General features: G+C 45.2%; 1 protein-coding gene across 2 annotated transcripts in view; it reads left to right on the forward strand.

Moving 5' to 3' along the window:
- CGNL1 (cingulin like 1) overlaps positions 1–23,615 on the forward strand; it is a 177,484-nt gene that overhangs the window by 26,845 nt on the left and 127,024 nt on the right. The window lies entirely within an intron of this gene.

Genomic DNA, 23,615 nt, shown 5'->3' on the forward strand with positions numbered 1-23,615 from the left:
GATCTCGGCTCACCGCAACCTCCGCCTCCTGGGTTCAGGCAATTCTCCTGCCTCAGCCTCCTGAGTAGCTGGGATTACAGGCATGCACCACCATGCCCAGCTAATTTTTTGTATTTTTAGTAGAGACGGGGTTTCACCATGTTGACCAGGATGGTCTCGATCTCTTGACCTCGTGATCCACCCGCCTCGGCCTCCCACAGTGCTGGGATTACAGGCTTGAGCCACCGCGCCTGGCCTTTGTTTTTTAAAAGCAGAGTTTTAGGCCTCAACTCCAAACCATCTATCAGAATTTCCAAGAATGGGCCTCAGAGATTTGAATTTTTTAAAAGTTCCCAACCCAAGTGATTCTCCTCGCACCCCAGTTCTAGAATACCTAAGACATTTCCTTACCAGCTTGAATGTTTCATAAAGTATGTTCAATTCAAAGGTGGATGGTTCCGGAAAATTCAAAATGCCTTCCACTTGATGAATTGTTAGTTGTCCTTGAAGAATAATTTCATTTGAACCTTCATCCTTTAATACCTATCCTTTTTTCTACTTCCAATTCTTCTGAACTTAGTAGCATTCTAAATTGGCTCATTCTCAAATTCCCTTATCATGCATTCAGTGGCAAAGACTGCTAATTTCATATCCAGTGCCTGTTTCTCCCCTTCTTCCTCAGTAACCAAAAGCTTGATTTTTTTTCCGAGGGTGTGCAGTGTGCCAAGCCAAAAGACAGTATTTCTCAGCCTCCTCTCCTATCGTTCACGGGCTAGTGAGTTAAGCTCTAGTAAGTAGAACGTGAAGTGTTACATGTGTGGCTTGTGGAAAGGTTCCAGGGAATGACTTCTGTGGGCAATGTGTAAGGATATCTTGGATGGTGAGGTAACCATGAAGATGGAAGCCATGTGGTATGAGTGGATGTTTTGTCCCCTGTAAATCTCATGTTGAATTGTCATCCCCCCAGTTGGAGGTGGGGCCTGGTGGGAGGTGTGTGGGTCATGGGAGCAGATCCCTCCTGAATGGCTTGGTGCCCTCCCCATGGAAAGTGAGCTCTTGTTCTATGAGTTCATGGGAGAGCTGGCTGCTTAAAAGAGCCTGGCATCTGTCTTGCTCCTTCTCTTGCTTTGTGGTGTACCTGCTCCCTCTTCACCTTCTGCCCTAAGTATAAGCTTCCTAAGGCCTCACTAGCAGCTGAGCAGATGCTGGTGCCATGCTTGTACAGCCTGCAGAACCGTGAGGCAGATAAACTTTTTCTTTATAAATTCCCCAGCCTCAGGTATTCCTTTACAGCAATGCAAAATGGACTAGCACACCAAGCTCTAAGTAAGTAGGCCATGAAGAAAGGAGCCTGGTTCCCTAATGACCACAGAGCCATGATACCAGCCCTGGACTGCTTGCCTGCACACTTCTGTCTTAGTGGTTAAGCCAAAATTATTTTGGGTTTTTTCCATTGCATGCTGCAGAACCTAACCCAATGGATACCCCTGCTCTCTGTTGGTTTCACAGTGTGTCTCCAACACCATCGTGAAGGTGCAGTGACTTGCACATAGTAGGTGCTTGGTGTTTGACAAGTGAAGTACCCAATGGGATTGAGTTAAAGCGTTCGAAGGCTTCAGCTGCCCTTTTCTGCCTTAGATTAAGTTACTGATGGGGCCCTTTGTTTTCTGCCATCTCACCCCTAGGAAGGTATTTCCCAGCCCTCTGTGCAGGGTGTTAGGGCTACAGGCTCAAATATCTTGACAAGGCAGTAGGCAGAAGACACTGGAGATTCTAACTGCATGCATGCATTATTTCAAATAAGGACTGGACACTTTTCTGAATCTCCTAGAGAAATTGGAGGCGGTGGTTCAAATGATGTCAGAAAAGGCCACCGTCGAATCCTTTGCTATCACTTGGAGGCTATACTTTCCACAGTGCCTGCCAGGACTTGATGTCAGGGAAATCTTTCAAGGACCCTTGATTGCCAGCTATTGACGAAGGGGTCTGTCTTCTCAGTGGCAGCCTCCACGGTGGTCTTGGCCAGACCATCCTGCTCCTGACTCATGCTAAGCTTTGTCAGCCAGGTTGAAATGCCCCTCTTTGGTGCCCAGGACAAACATGCTGGTTTCCTGGAAGAATTTGGGCCGAGACTCTGCCGCTAAAAAAATGATACTGTTTTTGCAAGTATGGGAGTGTGTTTCAAATGCTTCCCTCCCCACTGCAACAGCAGTAAAGCACTGTACAAAGAAATACGACGTTAAAAACCACCTCCCAAACCCAGAAAATGGAATGTAAAACCTGGGAAACCAAGTAACTCTTTACTGATGCCAAGGAGTTTATTTCAAAAGGGGATTCACTGACTGCAGGAATTTGGAGTCTGCCCCCTTATGTGCCCACAGAGGGCAATGGGCAGAGGCTACCCACAACCCTTTGTGGGGAAAAGTGAATTCCATGGTAAGCCTCAGTGGCTAAAGAGTATTTGTTTCTCCTGGAAATAATTAGAAAAATATGTTCTCTTTGAAAGGCAACATCTGGCTGGCTGGAAGCAGGCTGGAAAATACTCAATCTAAATAGATGGAGGTGACGTTGTGCATAAGGAAAGAAACATCCCAGTGGGCTTTAATGGCCGAATCTAGAGAGGCACCCCTACTCTGTCCCACGGCTAGCTTCTTCCCTGGATCTGAGGGCTGCCCCTGCCTTTTAGAAGACAGATGCACAGCCCTAGAGCCCAGTGACCTCCCTGGACCCCCTCCAAGTCTTCCACAGAAGAAAGGGGCCTCCCATAGCACTGGCTGATGCCCAGAGCCAAGAGTTTGCTGCCCAGGGAGTGCCCTCGGCTAGTGGTCGGTGTCAGGCTTGACTTCCCATCTACTTCCAGTGCAACTGCTGGAAATGTTTCCTCCTTCTCAGCCCTTTCTCAGGGCTGCCTGTGTGCTCGTTCTTATTAACCAAGCCCGGAAGCCAGGGACCTGGAAGCCTGGCAGTATTTCCAGGAAAGTAGCTTATTTCTCTTGCTTGCTTCTCCCTGCTGAGCTTGGAAGGGCCCAGCTTTGGACCTCATGAAAGAGCAGGGCAAATCACTGTTTTACCCCTCTTTCAATTTGCATCTACCTGCTGGTGAAGAAAGCAGAATAGCGTCTTCATGGATTTGTGAACATTGAGGGTTTTTAAAATGTTTTATAGCATGTAAGATATTTCCAAGTGAAGAATGCAGTTCTAATAAATCCAGTGAGCCTGTCACAGATTTTCTGAAACCAAGTTTCTATGAAAAACTATGATAACATGTTGAAGGTGCTTACTGAAAAATAGCGGTCCTTGTAGCAAATGTTTTTGCAAAGGGTACATTTTCAAATAAAAATGCCCTTAGGAGCAGCTTCATGTAGTTATTCTGCAGCTACTTGGCTGTGGGTTCCTAGAGAGGCCTGAGGCAATCTTTATAAAAGACCCAGGTTTGACTTCTCTTTGGTCACTTCAGCTTTTGTGCACGCTAAGAAGGCTCAGAGAGCACCAAATTTCTTCCAAGTAAAGAGGTCATGGAATAAATCTTTGGAGGAACTCAAGAGGGGCAGTCTGCTTTTGAACAGTCATTAGCCTAACATGGGTAAGTTCCTTTTAATCATGTCTAGAAGGGACTCAGGAATGAAGTTCACGTGGAATTGGGGGATTAAATGGGCTGGGTGTCCCTGGAGCCGTAAGACCCCTGCAGCTGCAACTCTGCTGCCTGCTTGCTGTGTAACTTTGGGCAAGCAATCATTTGACCTTTCAGAGCCTTGGTTTCCCTCTGATGGGGGTAGAATTGGTAACTGTTGGATCATCTGATTATTGCAGACAGAAGTCCTGTCACTTGCCCTGCTGTTAGGAGGTGGGCTTCCTGAATGGCTTTCTGTATACATGAAGAATTTCAAGGCCTTCCGTTAAGGCCGTCAGAGCAAAGTTTTAGCATTTACAAGAGGCTTTGCCTGATTTGCTATCACTTATAGCAACCTGATGTTGGACACTTTTTCCTTTCTTTGTTTTTAAGTAAATATGATGAGAAAAAAGACTTCTGATCTGTTCTGTTTTGTGAGTTACTTCTAACCACTCAAAAAAACATTTAAAGAAATAGTTATGGAAAAATAGGGTGTTTTGCCAGGCACAGTGGCTTATGCTTGTAATTCCAGCACTTTGGGAGGATGAGAGGGGAGGACTGTTTGAGACCAGGAGTTTGAGACCAGCCTGGGCAACAAAGAGACACCCTATCTCAACAACAACAAAAAAACTTAAAAAGATCCCGGTGTGGTGTACACGCTTGTGATCCCGGCTACTTGGGAAGCTGAGGCAGGAGTATCACTTGACCTTGGGAAATTGAGGCTGCAGTGAACTGTGATTGTGCTACCACACTACCTTGGTCTGGGCAACAGAGTGAGACCCTGTGTCAGAAAAAACACAGGGTGGTGGGGCTTGACAATTTGTTCCATATCTGAAAGTATTAGGAAAAATTATTCTCAATTCTCAATTTTTTTTTTGAGATGGAGTTTCATTCTTGTTGTCCAGGCTGGAGTGCAATGGCATGATCTTGGCTCACTGCAACCTCTGCCTCCTGGATTCAAGCAATTCTCCTGCCTCCGCCCTGAGTAGCTGGGATTACAAGCATTCACCACCACGCCTGGGTAATTTTTGTATTTTTGGTAGAGACGGGGTTTCACGATGTTGGCCGGACTGGTCTTGAACTCCTGACCTCAGGTGATACACCCGCCTCAGCCTCCCAAAGTGCTGGGATTCCAGACATGAGCCACCATGCCCAGCAGAAAAAATTATTCTCTTTGGTATTTTCAAAATATGTGGAAGTGAGAAGGTACAGTGGAAGTTAGGAGTTAAGTGATCTGACTAAATATCTGTGTCCTGCTGAAATCTTGGAGAAAGTGGGATGCTCAGAAAGAAAATAGTCTATCCCACAAAGTCATTTGCCGTAAGCAGTGGAAAGCAGAACAAACCATTATGTTTATTTTTGTAAAGGGAAAACGGAGTTAGGTTTCTTAGGGGCCCCAGACCTGAAGGATGATGAACACAAACATTCATACACGGAAGTCACTTCCTTTGATAGAAATCCTTATCTTGAACGTGTCACTCAGGGAGGAATCATTCCACAAATGTGCGCTGCCTGGGTGAGCCCTTTGGAATCGGAGAATCAGTTAGTAAAAAATGTTACTTTTAAGCCCCAAAGCAAAGTTCAGACAGTTTTCCCAGAGCCAAACCTGTGGATATTAGTGTACTTTTCTAGAATAACAATTTAATTTTAGTTTAGATTTTTAGAGATGAGGTCTCCCTGTGTTGCCTAGGCTGGTCTTAAACTCTGGCCGCAAGCAGTCCTCCCGCCTCAGCCTCCCGAGTAGCTGGGACTACAGGCACGCACACCGCACCCAGCTCATTAGTGTCCTTTTCTATCAAGCAGCATAGAGTTTCCTAGACTCCCTCTTTATAAAGAGCTATGATCTTGAAATTGCCTTTAGGCCAGACATGGTGTTTCACATCTGTAATCCAAGCAATTTGGGAGGCTGAAGTGCTGTGGATCCCTTGAGGTCAGGAGTTTGAGATCAGCCTGGCCAACATGGCAAAACCTAGTCTCTACTAAAAATACAAAAAAAATTAGCTGGGCACGGTGGCATGCATCTATAGTATCAGCTACTCGGGAGGCTGAGGTAGGAGATTTGCTTGAACTTGGGAGGCTGTAGTGAGCCAAAATTGCACCACTGCACTCTAGCCTGGGCGACGCAGTCAGCAGATGGTAGAGTGTTCTGGAAGCTTTCCCATCACCACCTCTCTCTTTCTGGGCAGGCATTTTGACTGTGTGTGGTCTCAATATGTGTACATGTGTGTGTGGCAGGGAGGGAGGAGTGAGTGTGAAGAGGTCCAATAACAACAATTGAGAGAGAGAGAAAATAAATGCAGTCTCTCTCTCTCTCTCTCTCTCTCTCTCTCTCACACACACACACACACACACACACACACACACACACACACACACAAATTGCCTTTTGACTTCCTACCCTCAGACATGTGTGCATTCATTGAGGATATTAGGAAATAACCACTGTGGAGATTGAGGCTGCAGTTCTGCCTTCCAGGAGCTCGCCATCTGCATGGGGCAAGTTGATGAGGCACAATCTCAGTCTATGGTTGGGGTGAGGCCAGCGCTAGGGGTGTGTGTGTGTGTGTGTGAGTGAGTGAGTGTGTGAGTGAGTGAGTGTGTGAGCACTGAGGAAACAAAAGTTCTGAAATCTGGTCCAGGGAGAGCTGGGAAGGTAAGGCCTGAGGAAAGCGGGCTGGCAAGCTCAGGAAACAGAGGCTCCCTGCATTTGGAGACCTGGGAGTAGGTGCAGAGCCTGGGCAGGGGGCCGGAGATGTCCGGGGCTTGGTCTTGAATTCCATGCCGAGGACCTTGTGTTTTCATCCTAAAAGCAAAAGAAGAAAGAAACCACTGCGTAACTGTTAGGCTGAAGAACAAATTGTAAAGATCGCAGTGGCCATGGGGAGAGTGGGCTGGAAGAAAACAAGCCTGAAGGCTGTGGGTCAACTTAGATGGCCATGGCTGCAATCCACGCGAGATGTGCGTGTAGCTCTCCTGAGGGCCACGGTGTGGGGATGGAGAAGTATGGCAGAGAGGGTTCTGGAGGCAGGGTCAGCAGGAAGCATCCACTAACTGATGTGGTGTGAGAGGCAGAGGGAGAAGGTAGGACGCTTGCAGGTCCCGAGAGGGTGTGGAGTTGACTGGTGCCACGTACCATGTAAGTCAGGAGTTCTTAGGAAGAGCCAAGTGGGCCTGGGACTGTTCAGGCTTGTAGACGTTTTGAACCTATTAAAACAAGAATAGGAGAGGTTCTAAGTTGAGTCTAAGCAGGGAGTTGTTTGTACAAGAAAAAAATAGAGAAAAAAGTCCAGTAAAACCGCTGCTTGGTTTGAAAAATCAAGCGGAAAGGGAATTATGAACCGGAAGTTCCCTGCAGAGCATCTCCATCCGATGCCTCCTGTGAGGACCTCGCCCTTTCCGAGCCTGGCAGACGGCAACGCTCCTTCTGTTCTGGAAGATTAAAGGCACAAGCCGTTAGCTCAGAAGGTACTTTAGCCAAGACGGTTTGAGGTCTTGACCAGTGAGAACTCACCACTTCAAGGAAGAAGAATCCTGTGTCAGCTGGGATCGTTTGCAGCGTGAGGACAAGGATGGAGGTAGCCCAGCTTAGGAAAGGAGGCCAGAGAGGACTGTGGAATGAGACAGACTCTGTCACTGTCGCAGGGCTGGCATCTGTCAGCTTCACAGTCAAATTACTTAACGTCCTTATCCTTCAGTTCTCTCATTTTACAAGGTCGTTAAGAAGATTAAATGTGAGCCTAGGCAAAGCGCACAAACAGTACCTGACTCATGATAGTTCCCCCGGAAACCCTAGTTCCTTAGTTGACGTGGAGGATGGTTTATAGCTCCACTGGGTAGGAACTTTGACTTTATTTCCTACCCTTGGCCTTCTGACCTAAATGAGGCTTGATGCCTGCGGCCATTTGCCGACTTCTGTCCCCTCTTCTACTCCATGTCACCGGCTACGTCAGCAGATGGTAGAGTGTTCTGGAAGCCTTCCCATCGCCACCTCTCTCTTTCTGGGCAGGCATTTTAATTGTGTCTGTGTGGTCTCTATCTGTGAACATGTGTGTGTCGCAGAGAGGGAGGAGTGAGTGTGAAGAGGTCCAATAACAATTGAGACAGAGAAAGAGTAAATTCAGTCTACAATATCTGAGGCTATGTTATCTGCTAAAAACTTGTAGGAAGTCTTATGTTAACTATTGGTGAAACTGTAGATAGAACCTAGCAAACTCCTTTTTCAAAATGCTCAGCTTCTGCCTCTGAATTTTCTCATGGCTCATAGGGAGTGCTCTTCAGATCTTGTACTAATCGAGTGCATTTGTGTTGTTTTAGCTTCATTTCTCTTCTGCTAAAAAAGTAAAATGCAATCCTTAATAAGAGACTGAAGTTTGTCACGTTTGTGTCTTGTCAGATTCAGTGGAGAAAAATCAGATTTGCTTGAAAAGAAGATGATAAATATGTGGTGCTGGTGTTTTCATTTAACAATCTGAAGATTAACTGTAACAGCTTAGAGAACATAATTGTTACTGTACCTTAAAGACCAAGTTAAAAAAAAACAACTTTTGAAGGATCTTATTACAATTTATCAAATTTATATTATGTTGGATGTTGATATTGGCCATGTTTTCTTAAAATATTACTAAAGAGTGTCATACGTTGGGCTCCAGCCACAGACACACAGGCTTTCCTGACACGAGCCAGTCTCTGAGTCTTCCTTTTTAGAATATGAACTTATTTTCTCTAGAATCATCACAGCTGTCTAGAGCCCCCCTGTTCTGCCTTTCTTGGATTCACTGCTGGCTTGATATTTGTTCACTTGGACATTGTCTTATATACCAGCTGCGCTCTCTCTAGGAGTCAAAACCAAATCTGGTTGTCCTTGTCCTCAGGGAACTTGCAGTTTAGCTGTTCTGACATTTCTGCCATGCACTGTCCAGATCCTACTAGTTTTCTTTCTCTCTTTTTTTTTTTTTCAAGACAGAGTCTTGCTCCCTCGCCCAGGCTGGACTGCAACGGTGCAATCTCAGCTCACTGCAACCTCCACCTCCCAGGTTCAAGCAATTCTCATGCTTCAGCCTCGCAGGTAACTGGGATTACAGGCGCCTGCCACCACACCAGGTTAATTTTTTGTATTTTTGGTAGAGATGGGGTTTCACCATTTTGGCCAGGCTGGTCTCAAACTCTTGACCTCAGTGGTCCACCCATTTCAGCCTCCCAAAGTGTTGGGATTACAGGCGTGAGCCACTGTACCTGGCGCAGATCTCACTATTTTTTTTTTCTTCTCTTTTCTGATGTGGATGATTCCATTGCCCTTTGGCTCAGCTGCTGTATGGAGTTTCTTAATATCTTACAAGACTTAACTGAGAGCCTTTGTGCCATCTTCTACTCCTTTCCTGGTCCTGAAAAGCTACTTATTTTAAACAAGGGCATCAAATGCTTCTTGGAAAATTCCATCAGAGCTCATATTTTCTGTGTTAGCCGTCGATTGCCTCACCCTCATAGCCCCGCTAACGTTCACAGCCTCCTGTTGTGTGAGATTTCCAGGTTGCCTTTTGGGATAGGTTTGGGTTGACTTCCTTCCTCTGCCAAGAGGGCAACCAGCTGATCACAGTTGGGAGAGTTTGCATTATCAGATGGGTGTTGGTGATGTGCCTGAAAGTCACTCCTGAGATTCTCATTTATTTCTGGCCCAGGCTGGAGTTTCATAGGCAGTGGATGTTAGTGGGTGGCCCAAACCACCCTCGTCCTAGCTGCAGACGGGGGCAGCTTCCTTCAGAAGGGAGACCTTTTCTGTGCAGATAAAATGCTCAGATAAGATCTGGGGAAAACCCTTTGTTCTTTGGTTGCTCTGTGGGCTCTTTTCTCTTAAATGCTGTTCCTGACCATGCTCCCCTCTGGGCTCTTTGGTGTGGTTATCTTGATGTTCTCTGTATCTCTTAAGGGATGATTGTTTACTGAGTAAATATGAGATGGCATCTTTGATTCTCACATTTGCAAGGCACTGGCTGATGCGGGACTCCTTTTTCAGACCTGACTGTGAATGGATAGCCAGGCCCTGTTTGTCTTCATCCAACTCATGGGCAACTCGCTGTCCCCTCAAACAGCCTGGTTTATCTTGACGCATCTCTGTGAGAAAGCTCATTTCCTCCTTTCGATTGAAGTGGAGTCTGTCCCTGGCGTATCTTTGTTCGTTGTTCTAACCTTTGGAGCCACACAGACCAAGTTTCATTTCCTTTTCACATGACAGCCGTTCTGGTATTCATGTGTGATGAGAGTTGATTGTGTTTCCAGCCATGCTCCCCTCTGTCTGTACCCAGTGCCATCTCTTAGCATTTCACTCTCTTTTATTTTTCTTTTTGAAACACAGTCTCACTCTGTCGTCCAGGCTGGAGTGCAGTGTTGTGCCTCCTGGGTTCAAGGGATTTCTCCTGCCTCAATCTCTTGACTAGCTGGGATTACAGGTATATGCCACCACACCTGGCTAATTTTTGTAGTTTTAGTAGAGATGGGGTTTCACCATGTTGGCCAGGCTGGTATTGAACTCCTGACCCTGGGATCTGCCCACCTCAACCTCCCAAAGTGCTGGATTAGGGCATGAGCCACCGTGCCTGGCCTTCCTCTTCTTCTTCTTTTTTTTTTTTTTTTTTTTTTTTTTTCATGTGTGTTTTGTTTTTTGGTTGTTGTTGTGTTGGTTTTTTTTCCACTTTTTTTTTTTGAGATAGAATATTGCTCTAGAGCTCGACTAGAGTGCAGTGGCATGGTCGATCATGGCTCACTGCAGCCACGGCCTCCTGGGCTCAAGCCATCCTCCCAGCTCAGCCTCCTGAGTAGCTGAGACTACAAAGTGCGCACCACCATGCTGGCTAATTTTTGTATTTTTAAAAAAATTTATTTTGATGTAGGCTCTGATGTAAATTTTTGTATTTTTCATAGAGATGGGGTTTCGCCATGTTGTCCAGGCTAGTCTGGAACTCCTGTGCTCAGGTGATCCATCTGCCTTGGCCCCCAAAGTTTTGGGATTACCGGCATGAGCCACCATGCCCGGCCAGCATCTCAATCTGGAAACCGCTCTTTCTGGCCACTCTTTCATTTCTCTCTTTTCTTTGAAAAAATTAATCAACAGAAATTTTATTTAGAGGATAGGCATAGCTAACTAGATTTCTTCCCATACCCTCACTGAGTGATAAAACAGTGGATCAAACACTTTTTGGATCCCTCTTGACCTGGCTGGCAGCAACGCTGCTGGGTAGATTTTTGCGTGAGCTCTCTCCATTAGGCTCACCTGGCTGCCACAGGGCAGCCACTTGGCCTCTTCGCCCCCCAGGGGCGGCATCAGTTTTACAGGGAACTTTCTGTGGCTCTTTCAAGAAGATGCCTCCAGAACCACATTTGCGGTTACATGAGCTGTATTGTTGTACCCAGGGCTGTGGATCTCACAAACTCACTGGTAATATTCTAACAGAAATGAAAAGTCTTAAAAAAGCCTCGAGTGCCTTGAAGGCACTATGTGAAGAGAAGGTTTACTAAAGTGATCTGGGTGTAATAGAATCTGGGTGCTGTTTTTGTAAACCAGACTCTTGCTGATCAGCCTCAAGCAGAGGGGGCTGCCTACGTCAGCTGGGAGGGTGGCTGACAGCAGCATCAGCAGGTTCCCTTTGCTAAGAGGGCTGCTGGGCCAGTGGCCCCTTCATCCTTCAGGCTCCTTGCGTATTCCTCGGAGGTTCTGAGGAAGGCAAACGGGCCAGTTGTCCATTCATAGGCAGATTTGAAAAGGGAATCTAATGTCAGCCCTGCAATAAGGGCAGGTTTCTTCCAAATCCGAGAGTTGAGGATCCTATCTCATATTTACTCAGTAACAGTCATCCCTTTATGTATACAGAGATAAGCACCAAAGATAAGCATAGAGCTGAGTGCGGGAGGAACAGTACTTGGGTGAGAGATAGACGTCTGAGACAGCTGCGTGGAGTTGTTCTGGGCTCATGGGGAGTCTGCAGTTAACTGCCCTGCCCTGTGGAAACTGGAGCTATAGTTTCCGGAGGTCACCATGGTGCTTGCCAGTCATCTCACAGTAAATTTGTCACCTATGTTCCTCACGCCTTTTGAAAACCAAATCAACAACAACAACAAAACAACAAAAACAACCCACCAAAACCAAGATTTGCTTTCACGTCGCACCCATTCTACCATCAAATGATTGGTTTCTTAGGCCCAGTTTAGGGTGAGGGGCTTTAGATTCTCCTTATTAAACTTCGTTTTTGTTAGACTTGATCCATAATTCCAGCCTGCTGATCTGTTTGGCTCCGAAACTTTCATATATTTCATTTTCTATGTTTCCGGAGATCTAGTAGTTAAGGGAACAGGCTTTGGGGGTGAGAGAGAATGGGCGTAAATCCCATTCCACCACTTTCTGGTTGTATGGTTGGGCAAAGGCACAATGAAGGATCTTCTGGGGCATTTGATGGAGCAGAGATGAGTGGTGTCTTAAGGAACTCATGGCAGGAGGCATCAGTCTTGGGAAGTTAGAACTGGGAAAACTGAAAACAAATACATCTCCTTATCTCATCCCAGCTTCTGTCTGAACATTTAAGTCCTTTTTCTTTCCTTCCTGGGGCTGACTCTGCCATATACATGATAGGCAGAACAGTGTCTCTCCAAAGATGTCCACATCCTAATCCTGGAATTTGCGACGATGCCACCTTGCATGGCAAACAGGATATGCTTAATTTAAAGACCTTGAGCTGGGGAGATTATCGTGGATTATTTAGGATAATCACAAGGGTCCTTATACGGGAGAGAGGGAGGCAGCAAAGTCAGAATCCAAGAAGGAGATGTGACAGGCAGAGAAGATGCTACATTGCTGGCTTTGAAGATGGAGGAAGGGACCACAAGTGAGAAATGCAGGTGGCCTCTAGGAGCAGGAAAAGGCAAGGAGACAGAGTGTCCCTAAAATGAGGAATGCAGCCCTGTTGCCCCTTGATTATTTGTATCATTATAAGCCACTAAATTGCAACAAGATTCCTTCTCTTAAAGTCTTCCAGATTCTACCCACCCTCTTGTGATAAGGAGCTCCCCAGGTATCTCTGAGCCCCATTCGGAGGCAAGGGTTCTTCCTGCCTTCACATGTCCGCCATCACTGTTGCCTCCCTCAGTGCCTGGCATGGGCCCACCTTACAGCATGTTCTTGGTAAATGTCTGTGAAAGCCCCCAAGAAAAAGCTGATGATGCCTTTCAGAAATCCAGCTACGTGATTGTGGTTCTTTGGCCTCCTTCTGCAGTAGCCCTGCGAGAAAAGGGAACACAGTTAGTCTCTCCTGATTTTCTCTCAGTGAACCTTCAGTGGGATGGAGACGGTGGCTGTTTCCCTGAGTGTCCCTTCCCCGGGTGTGGGATTCCCTGCCCTGGGGCCTCTGTGTTGTAAGGGCACCTGCTGTCTGAGACTAACTACTGCTGTCCTGTAGTCCTCAAATATCAGCGGCTGGATTGAAAGAGCCCACTGAAGTACGGTTTTGATACCTGCTAGTGCTTGAGTGTACTACAAGTGGAAAGGTATAGTCACATTCCTGATCCCTTTTAGTCCCTGCGTCACCCCCTTGAAGCAGCCACCTGCTTTTCGATTTGCTCAGCTGTTTTTTTCATTTGTTTTAATTGTAAAGATGAGAGTAACAACTTCTAAGGTTTTATATGTGGGGTTGGAAACCGACCATTCCGTCTGTTTTGTTTAGAGTTGCAGGGTGGTAACCTGCCCAAAGTCCCACTGCCTGTTTAGGCGGAAGACGTTTCTGTTTCCAATGCTGTTGGAGCCCCAGCTACCACCTCTTCAATGTCATCAGCAGCATTCTCATTTTCCCCTAAGAACCCTGGCTAGAGCTTTGCATCCTGCTCTTCCTTCTAATTAAACCAGCATCCTCTCATGACCCCTCTATCCCTGCTGTTAAGATAGCCTTCGTGATGTCTAGGCCTGCAGCAGCCTGCAGTCATCTTCCTTCTGTTTTGAATTTGTGATGCTCCAGGAAGGCCTCCAGACTGGCACGCTGCTCTCAGAAGACACTTGGCATCACAGTGTCCTGGGAACTTCTCTCTACTGCTGGGGTGCACACGTGGATGCTCAGTCAATGCTGGAGGGTTGGTTACCTGGAAACCACATCCTCAGCCTCCCTTTTCTTCATAATCCTCTGCAGGTAGTCCCCCACCTACAAACCCGATGAGTGCCAAAAGCTTACTTTGCAGTTGGCTGATTGTTTGGGGTTAGGATGCATCTTTCTGGGATTCAGTGTCATAAATGGTGGTTAGGTGCCAGGCCCCCAAGCAACATCTATTCCAGAGTTCAGCTACAATAGTAGCTGTTGTAGAGCTGCACTCTGGAGTAACGAAGAGAATGGTCTTTGGAGTCAGACAGGCCTTGGTGACTTCTGGTTCTGCCCTACCTATCTGGGTGACCTTGGGCAGATGATTTAAGCACTGAGCCTCAGTTACTTCACCTGCAAAATGGTGATGATTGATGCTTACCTGGCAGGATTGCTCAATAGGGTATATAAGGTGTTTAACATAGTACTTAGCACTTGGTAAATGCTCAGTGAATGCTCAGTATTATTTATGACTGTACTATTACATATCTGGTTTATTTAATAGCACCAAATACCTAATCACTGCTTATGCAGCCATTTCTTTTTCTCTGCCCCCCCCCCAACCTGCCCTTTTTTTTTAAGAGAGAGTCTTACCCAGACTGGAGTACAGTGGTGGGATCTTGGCTCACTGCAACTTCTCTCTCTCGGATTTAAGCAGTTCTCATGCCTCAGCCTTCCGAATGGCTGGGATTACAGGTGTGTGCCACCATACCCAGCTAATTTTTATATTTTTAGTAGAGATGGGGTTTTGCCATGTTGGCCAGGCTGGTCTTACACTCCTGGCCTTAAGTAATCCACTCACCTTGGCCTCCTAAAATGCTGGGATTGTAGGCATGAGCCACTGTGCTCGGCCTGTACTGCCATTTTTATGGGTAAACTGATTCCAAGATCAAACTCTACATTAGTCACTCAGAATTGAAATAATGCTTGCCTTTTTTTTTTTTTTTTTTTGCCTTCTGGGGATTTCAGATTGTTGGGGAAAAGTAGTCTCTCTCATTCATTTATTCAATTCATCAAAAATTGCATTGTGCCGTATATACTGGGGGAAAAAGGTGTGCAAAAGACAACGTAGGCCCTGTTCTCATGGATCTTACAGTTGGATGACGGAGATAAATGTTAATTAAAACCAAAAAAACCTTCCAAATGTGAAATTGCAGCTGCTGTGAAGGAGGGGTGATGGGAAAGGATCTAGGGAGATGTTTCCCGGTATATGGTGGGTCTCTGGATTGGATCTTTGTCATTGGGCGGCAGACACTGTCTTCAGCTAAGTGACTCAGAGCTTTGACAGCAGTAGCTTTATGTAGGAACAGGGGTGGAGGTAGCTTGCGCCTTTGGGGTTGGTAGTAGAAGCAGCAGTCCAAGTTGTGTGAGACGTTGGGGACAGCATCAGAGACACCTACGTGGCTGGTTAAGGAGGAAGCATTTACATGAGAGGGGTAGCTGGGAAGAGGCATTGTTGGGGAGGAAAGGAGGCTCCCTGCCTGTGGGTCAGGAATGCTGGGTTCTCCAGTGTTGCTCACCAAGGAGTGTTTTAACCTGGCCCCTTGTTTTCAGCCAAAATAACACCCCAGTCTGTGTTTCCTATCACTGTGGTTTCCTGTGGCCAAACCAGTGTCATGAGTGTCTTGTTCCATATAATTGCCTTCATCTCAGACCTCATTTTTTGGTACCCGTTTCTCGCTCTCAATCCCTTTCTCTTTCTCTTTTATTCTTTCCTATTTGGTTTCTCCCTTTCTGCTCTGTGACTAAATCAGTTCTTCTGTTTCTCATCCAATTATCATGTCTCTATTGGAGAAGCATGTTTTCTGGGGAACGTCAGTCTGCCACGTTTGCCCAGCTCTCTGCCTGCTCCTTCTATCTATAATACGATGCAGTTTGCAGTTTTTCAGTCCTCTAGTTCTGCTCTCTGGCTTGCGGAAAACTGTCCGCAGCTCATAAATTGTCACCATATAGCTCGTATTCACACCTTACCTTGTCTAGTCCCTGAGCTCGGAGACTTGCTGGGCTTCCCTTTATGTACCTGTGATGTGATGCTCTGTGTTCACTGGCCCAGGGAGATGTTTGCCCTGTTCTTCCTGGCAGTGGATAATCTGAGAGCAGTGTTCTGAGGCCTGACCAGCATGTGTCCCTGTCACCTATTGAAGGACATGTCTCTGCACTGGCCTCCCAGTATGCCAGATGTGGAGGTGAGTCAGGAGTTTGGGCGTGCAGCCCTGGAGTGACCACACTGACTGCATCAGTGGCTTTGACTGCCTGATGCCTCCGTTTTCTTGACATTGCTTAAAAAAACAAACAAACCCTATCCAGGCGCGGTGGCTCATGCCTGTAATCCCAGCACTTTGGGCAGCCGAGGCAGGCAGATTGCCTGAGCTCAAGAGTTGGAGATCAGCATGGGCAACACGGTGAAACCCTGTCTCTACTAAAATACGAAACATTAGCTGGGCGTGGTGGTGTGCTCCTGTAGTCCCAGTTACTACAGAGGCTGAGACAGGAAAATTGCAAGAATCCGGAGACGGAGGTTGCAGTGAAGCAAGGTCGCGCCACTGCCCTCCAGCCTAGGTGACAGAGCGAGACTCTGTCCAAAAAAAAAAAAAAAAAAAAAAAAACCCTTTAATTTTAGAATAGCTTTAAATTGATGAGGAAATTGCAAAGATCATACAGAAACGACACCCAATTTCCCCTGTTATCAATATCATACATTTGGTTTGCCACAATTAATGAAGAATTTTTGATAAGTTATTATTAGCTGGAGTCCACACTTTATCCTGACTTTCTTAGTTTCATTTAATGTCGTTTTCCTGTTCCCTGATCCCATCCAGGACACTACACTTAGTTGTCATGTCTTGGCTGTGATGGCTTGAGACGTAACTTGTTTTTGATGACATTGACAGTTTTGAAGGATATTGATTGGGTATTTGCTAGGATTGGAATTTGTCTGATTTTTTTTTTCACAGTTAGACTGGGATTAGGGGTTTTGGGAGGAGACTACAGAGATAAAATGCCCTTCTCATCACAGGACATATCTACATGACTTATCACTACTAATGCTGGTCTTGATAAAGTATGTGCCTGGCTCAGTTTCTGTCTGTCCGGTTTTTCCACTGTAAAGTTAATCCTTTCCGCCTCTTTCTATACTGCAGCTTCTGGGAGGAGGTCACTATGTGCAGCCCACATGTAAGAAGTGACGAGTTATGATCCCTGTCTTTTAGGGCATATTCTTTAAATAAATTATTTGGAATTCTGCATGGGCAAGTTGTCTGCTCTTCCCTATTTATGTATTTATTTAGTCATCAATATGGATTCATGGATATTTAGTACTTTGGATTATCTAACACTCCTTTATTGTTCGGGTCATTGGGAGATCTTTTAGTTGGCTCCTGTGTCCCTTTGATAGACCTTAATCATCGTGGGTAATTTTAGTTCTTTTTAAAGTACTTTTAAAATTTCTGGCACTATAGCATACTCCAGGCTCATCTTGTATATTTCCTGCTGTAGTCTTAGAAGAATAAGCTGTTTATTCAAAGTACCCTGCTTCCTTTTATTGGAGAATTTATTGGTATTAGAGATCAAGATCTGGGTGCAAGGTACTTGTTGATACTGTAGTATTGTTGCTTCCAGCTGCTCTCAGCTGAAAGAGCAAGGGAACATAGATGTGTACACTAGCCTGTGTAAATAGACATATTTATAAATATTTCTGTATGTAAGCATCTGCATGTCAGGTGAAACATGAGTTTACACTGATGACTCCAACTTGAATCAGTTGCCACATGTGTCATTGGAGCCTCCTCCCCTTGCATGTCTATAACTTCTCCAGCAGTAAGCAGGCTCCCATCACCTGGCATCAATTTACTTAATTGTTCAGTTCCAGGATACATATATAGTGGTTTTGGAATTGTTAATGCATTCCTCTATGGGAAACAACATTATCAACTATAGTAAAATACTTATGTACAGTACCTTTGCCTTTGGTCTTAGAGATTCCACTCATTTCTGGAGTTATTTAGGTCAGCACCTTTTTCTATCACCCACTTCAGTGAAGTTGTTTCATATAATTTTTAATGCAGTTAGATTCTTTTTAGTCTGACTGCTCTTGAAAAGAGATAAATGAATGGGAAGATAAAGACTCAGCCATTAGGGAACTAAGAAAAAGCTTGTGAACAATTATTTTCTAGCTACTGAATGTTTGTTGGCTCCATGCTGCTGGATGATGGTATTCTAATTTCCCATCTGCTTGCTTTTGTTCCCATCCATTTGCTGTGGGCTGAATGTATCCTCACATAATTCATATTGAAGGTTAAAGTCCTAACTCCCGGTATTATGGTATTTGAAGACAGGATCTTTGGGAGGTAATTAGGGTTAGATTAGGTCACCAGGATGGGGCCCTTATAATGGGATTATTGGCTTTATAAGAAGAGGAAGAGTGAGAGAATCTGTGTGCTCTCACCAGGGAAAGGCCATGTGAGGACATAGCAAGAAGACAGCTGTCTGCAAGCCAGAAAGAGAGCCCTCACCAGGGATGGAATTGGCTGGCACCTTGCTCTTGGACTTCTTACCTCAAGAACTGTTAGAATATATTTCTGTTGTTTAAGCCACTGCTATGACACTGTTTTGTCATAGCAGCCCAAGCTAATATACCATTATGTACAGAAAAAGTATAGGCATCCCTGTGCTGTCGAGAGGCTCTTAAACTAAATTTCCTAATTCCCTTTCTACCCTTAAACATGAAAAGGACCCCTCTTTCCTCCACCACACCTGGGCTTAGGAGATCTGTCCAGGTCATGTTCTTGGTGGTGCATTTAGATGTCAGAACTCCAGGTTAAGGGTCTGACAAGACTCTTGGCTAAAACAAGCATTAGGATTGAGAGAATGTTTCTCAGTGGAAAGGGTATAATCACCTACCTGAAGGAAAAAATGGCCCCTTTCCCTAAATATTCTGAGCTTGCTTTAGAGCAGAAGAGCCTGTTTTTACAGCATGAAGCACCCTGAGAAGGAAGTAGGGAGTGGTGACATGAGTGGCCTCGGATCTGGGGCCCGTCCCTGCTCTTCAGCATGTGGTGCTGCCAGGCGTCGTGTGCTGCTGTGTGGATGGGGACAGCAGCGGGGTCCTGCCTGAGATCATGAATCTGGATGTGCGTGATTGTTCCCAGGCCTAAGTGAAAGGCTTTCTTGAGCCACATTTTTCCCTGGGTTGCTGATTGTGGGTTTTTAACATCTCTCCTTTTGTTATTCAGCGTTCTTGGCTTCCTTAGATTTTAGATTGATTATCACGTCTTCTCCCTGCAACTGTCTGCTCATATTTTACAAGCAGAGAAGTCACTGGAGCTGAAACCAGCCTAGGTGACCAGATGAAATCCATGTGGGGCCCTTTCATCTATAGATGGGTGATTACAAAAAAAGAAAAACCCTTAATCCCTGCCAGAGGGTAACTTCTTTTCATTGTCTCTCTTTTATGTTTCTTCCTTTTTCCTCTTCAGTTTTTTCTCCTTTCCTTGCAGTGATTTTTTTTTCTTTTATTGTCTTTTTCATTTCACAACCTGGCACTGTTCTGGTAGGAAGGTCTGCTTCCTGCCACTCTCAGGAAGTCAGAGAACAGGATAAATTTGTACAGGGCTTCCCCCCACGATTTCCACTGGTGTGACTCAGAGAAGCCTCCCAGGAGAGATCTACCCAGCAAAATAAATTGCACCTTGGTTTTTAATACAAGAACTTGCATAAACTGCGCCCCTAAGAGAAAACAAAGACATTTAAATACTGTTCTCTTTTTGCAGTTTGCTCTGTGGCCATCCGTTAACCACGCTAATGGAAGCACATGTGTTAATGTTCAACGTGGGGTTAGTGTCTGGAGGATATTTTGGACAGCATAGTTCAGAGTAGGTTAATGTTTAATGTAAAAGTACTTAGATGAGTACTTGGTATATAGTAAGAGTGTTTAAGAGTTAATTACGTTATCATTATTATTGCAAACTAAAAATTGTTCCCAGGTTGCATATTGTGAGATAGTAAGGCAGAGGTGAGGGACCTAGTGTCAGTATTGGCTTTAGGTAGAAGAAAATAAACAGGGATTGCTATTGTTGCATTACTGGTACAAGAAAAGAGATGATGGACGTGTAAGTAGATCTCAGAGGGGAGGTTTGGGCCTAAACATTTGGAACTAGGAAGTTTGAAACTGACTCATCTAAGGGAAGGCAGGGGTGTGTTAGATAGTCCCTGAAAGCCTTTTTGCCTTTAGAATGTGATTTAATGTATGTACCCCTCCACCTAGAGTAGGTTGGGTATAGAAGGTAGGCATGAATGGCTCTGGGGGTTCTGTAGAGGAGAGAGAAAGAAGTAACTCTAAGCTGGATGTGGTGGCTCACGCCTGTAATCCCAGCACTTTCGGAGGCCAAGGTGGTTGGATCATGAGGTCAGGACTTCGAGACCAGCCTGGCCAAGATGGTGAAACCCTGTCTCTACTAACAATACAAAAATTAGCTGAGTGCAGTGACAGACGTCTGTCATCCCAGCTACTCAGGAGGCTGAGGCAGGAGAATTGCTTGAACCTGGGAGGTGGAGGTTGCAGTGAGCTGAGATCGCGCCACTGCGCTCCAGCCTGGTGACAGAGCAAAACTCCATCTTCAAAGAAACAAACAAAAAAAAGTGACTCTTTTTTTCTGGTTTGGATTCACTTACCTTTTTTTTTTTTTTTGCATTCCTAGGATGAGGAGGTATCTCCATTTGCTTCTGCAACTGGCAACTGGCTTTTGTTAAACACAGACCACACCTCCTCAGCTGATCTTGTCACACCCTTAGGGGCTCAGTTGCAACTCGGGACAACAGGCAACAGGCAGAGGAAGGAAGAAAGTAATAATCCATAAAATTAGGTAATGGTCCTGCTCAGAAATATTTGAGCATGCATACCAGGTTACAGCTTTCTATTTGCACCACCAACCCCCACAGCTGTAAACATATTCCTAGAGAGAGGAAGCAAATATAACAGAGAATTCATCCTGGAGCAAAGGGGAGAGTGTGTGGTGGGCATCTGTTTTCTGAGATAGCTTTTTTTTAATGTTAATTTCTGCATGATTAACATCCCGTGAAAGAGTTATTTTTCCTACAGTCTTTTGTTAGCCCATTCTGGTCCATGCATTCCACTCTGGCACCAAAGTTCTTGTTCAGGTCACCTTTGATCTCCTGTCCCGCCTCCTGCAGTGATGCTCCAGTCTTTATCTGCTTAAGGGCAGCCTTTGGCTTACTTGTCCCCTCCTTCCTTCTTGCAGCCCCACTTCTTTGGGCTGCTGGGATGCCAGGCTCTCCAGGTTTCCTCCCATCCCCTGGCCACTCAGTTGTCTGTGCCTGCCTCTCCTGTTTTCCTTGTCTTCTTAGTGTTGGCGTACTGGAGGACAGATTCTCGTTCTGAATGTAGGAAAAGCGGGTGATGATTCAGCGGGTCTGGGACGGAGCCCACGATTCTGCCTTTCTCCCGTGCTCCCAGGCGATGCTGTTCTGCGGGGCGCTAAGCCACTGCAGTTCGGCAGGAGCTCCCTCTCCGCTTCTCCATCTCCGTGTCTTCCTAGCTGAGTTCCTCTAGTCCCCAGCCTTAAATAACACCTTAGCTTTTATTGGTGACTTCTCACCCAACTTGGGTCAAAACCCAGAGTTGTACTCAGGCCTGTGACTCCCTGTGGTTTGGCTCCTGCCCATTCCTCTGCCCTTAGCTGCTCTCTTCTCCCCATCTCCCCACCGGCTCTGGCTAAGTCTGCCTTCCCACTGCTTCTCCAACTTGCCTAGCACATTTCTCCCTCCTGAGCTTTACGCTTGCTATTCTCTCTACCTGGCACTTACACGGCTTGTGGAGATCTCAGCTTCTCTTTCAAAGCACATGTTCCCTTCCCAGCCAGGGCTTCCTTACCTGTCTATCTAGAATGGACCTTCACCACCACTACTATCACCTCACTGTCACCTACCCCAATTCATTTTCTTATCATGCTCTGTTTCTTGTTCATCCTCACTCTCCATACCAGAGTGTGAGTTCTGTGGGAAAAGGACTTTGTCTCCCCATTTAACTGCTGTAGAAGGGTGTCTAGCATAGTAATAGGCTCTTGGTAAGAACTTGTTAGTAATTACATAAAGCATTGGTATGAGCATGTCCCAGATAAGCTGATGACCACTGATACTACTGCTCCATTCCAGCGTTTATAATGGTTTGGCTCTCAGGTTATATGATTGTTTAAGTATCATGAACTACTGGAAGAACCAAGATGGATAGAACACATAAATGATGCCTTTGTACCCCAGGAAGACCCAGCAGTTTTGTGGCAGACTAGAGAAACGAAAGTTTCATAGTTGTTTGAATTTCAAAAAGGTGATAGAAATTGGAGGCATCTCATTGTACTAGGTAGGTAACATCTGTGCAGTGAAATCATGACTAGTAAGTGCCTGTTCACACCCTGTAAAGTGATACAGTTTCAGCAAAATTATCATTACCCTGCATATTAAATTAATGTTGCAAATTCGAATTATATTGCTTTGTAATTATATTTAATGTGCAAATATGTTTTGGTTTTATGGTAATATGAGAACTATAATAGTTTTATGTTTGTACATTTTATGAGAAACATTAAGTAAATGCTAAGAATCTTTGACAATTTTTTTTTCTCTTTAAAGGCATCTGTACATTACATTATACAAGCTTGTGAAAGACTAAAATAGGAACTAAGCAAGATTGAAAGTGTGGCTGAGGACAGGGAAAGGAAAAAGTTTTAAATTCCAAAACTGCTTGTAAAAAGCCATTTTTAACAAAATAAGAATAATAGGCTGGACGTGATGGCTCATGCCTATAATCCCAGCTACTTGGGAGGCTGAGGCAGGAGGATCCCTTGAGCCCAGGAGTTCGAGGTTACAGTGAGCTATGATCTCACCACTGCATTCCCATCTGGGTGTTGGAGCAGTACCTTGTTTCAAAAATAAAAATGAAAAAAATAAAAAGATCTTGATTGGACCATTAAATTTTAGCATACTTTTAGGACACTGAAAATTTAAAATCTCCACATTCAGGCCGGGTATAGTGAAACACTGTTTCTACTAAAAATACAAAAAGTAGCCGGGCATGGTGGCAGGTGCCTGTAGTCTCAGCTACTCAGGAGGCTGGGGTGAGAGAATGTTTCAACCTGGTGAGATGGAGATTGCAGTGAGCTGAGGTTGTGACACTGCGCTCCAGCCTGGGTGACAGAGCGAGACTCTGTCTCAAAAAAAAAAAAAAAAAAAAATTCACATTCATATGAATACAAAAGTTATACTGACAAACCCTAAAAAGCTAAAATATATCATTCTTTTTTGTTTATATAATTAAAACTTCAATTTTGGCTTACCAATCTAATTTCTGGTTATTGAAAAATGTGAATCGTAAAACTTCCTTGCTGGAAACATCTATATATTATAAGATATTTAAATGTAAAAATAATGGAGTGGATGGCTTTTACCCACCAGTTCTAGGGTCTGGCTTAGGAAGGTATATAGGCAGGGACCCCCCAATTCTAACTTGTGCCCCAGTCTCTCCTGCTTTCCTCTGGCTCCTAGAGATCAGAGAGGAAGGGATTCTGCACTTGTGAAATGGGGCCGAGAAGGAGACACATTCTTTTTTTTTTTGAGACACGGTCTCCCTCTGTCTCCTACTCTGGAGTGGCATGATCTTGGCTGACTGCAACCCTCTGCCTTCCAGGTTCAAGGGATTCTCCTGCCTCAAACTCCCAAGTAGCTGGGATTACAGGCGCGCACCACCATGCCTGGCTAATTTTTGTATTTTTAGTAGAGACTGGGTTTCACTATGTTTGCCAGCTTGGTCTCTAACTCCTGACCTCAAGAGTGATCCACCTGCCTTGGCCTCCCAAAGTGCTGGGATTACAGGTGTGAGCCACGACACCTGGCCACATTCCTTTTTTTTT

This window comes from Cebus imitator, unplaced genomic scaffold, assembly GCF_001604975.1.
Source record: "Cebus imitator isolate Cc_AM_T3 unplaced genomic scaffold, Cebus_imitator-1.0 Scaffold501, whole genome shotgun sequence".
NCBI lineage: Eukaryota > Metazoa > Chordata > Mammalia > Primates > Cebidae > Cebus > Cebus imitator.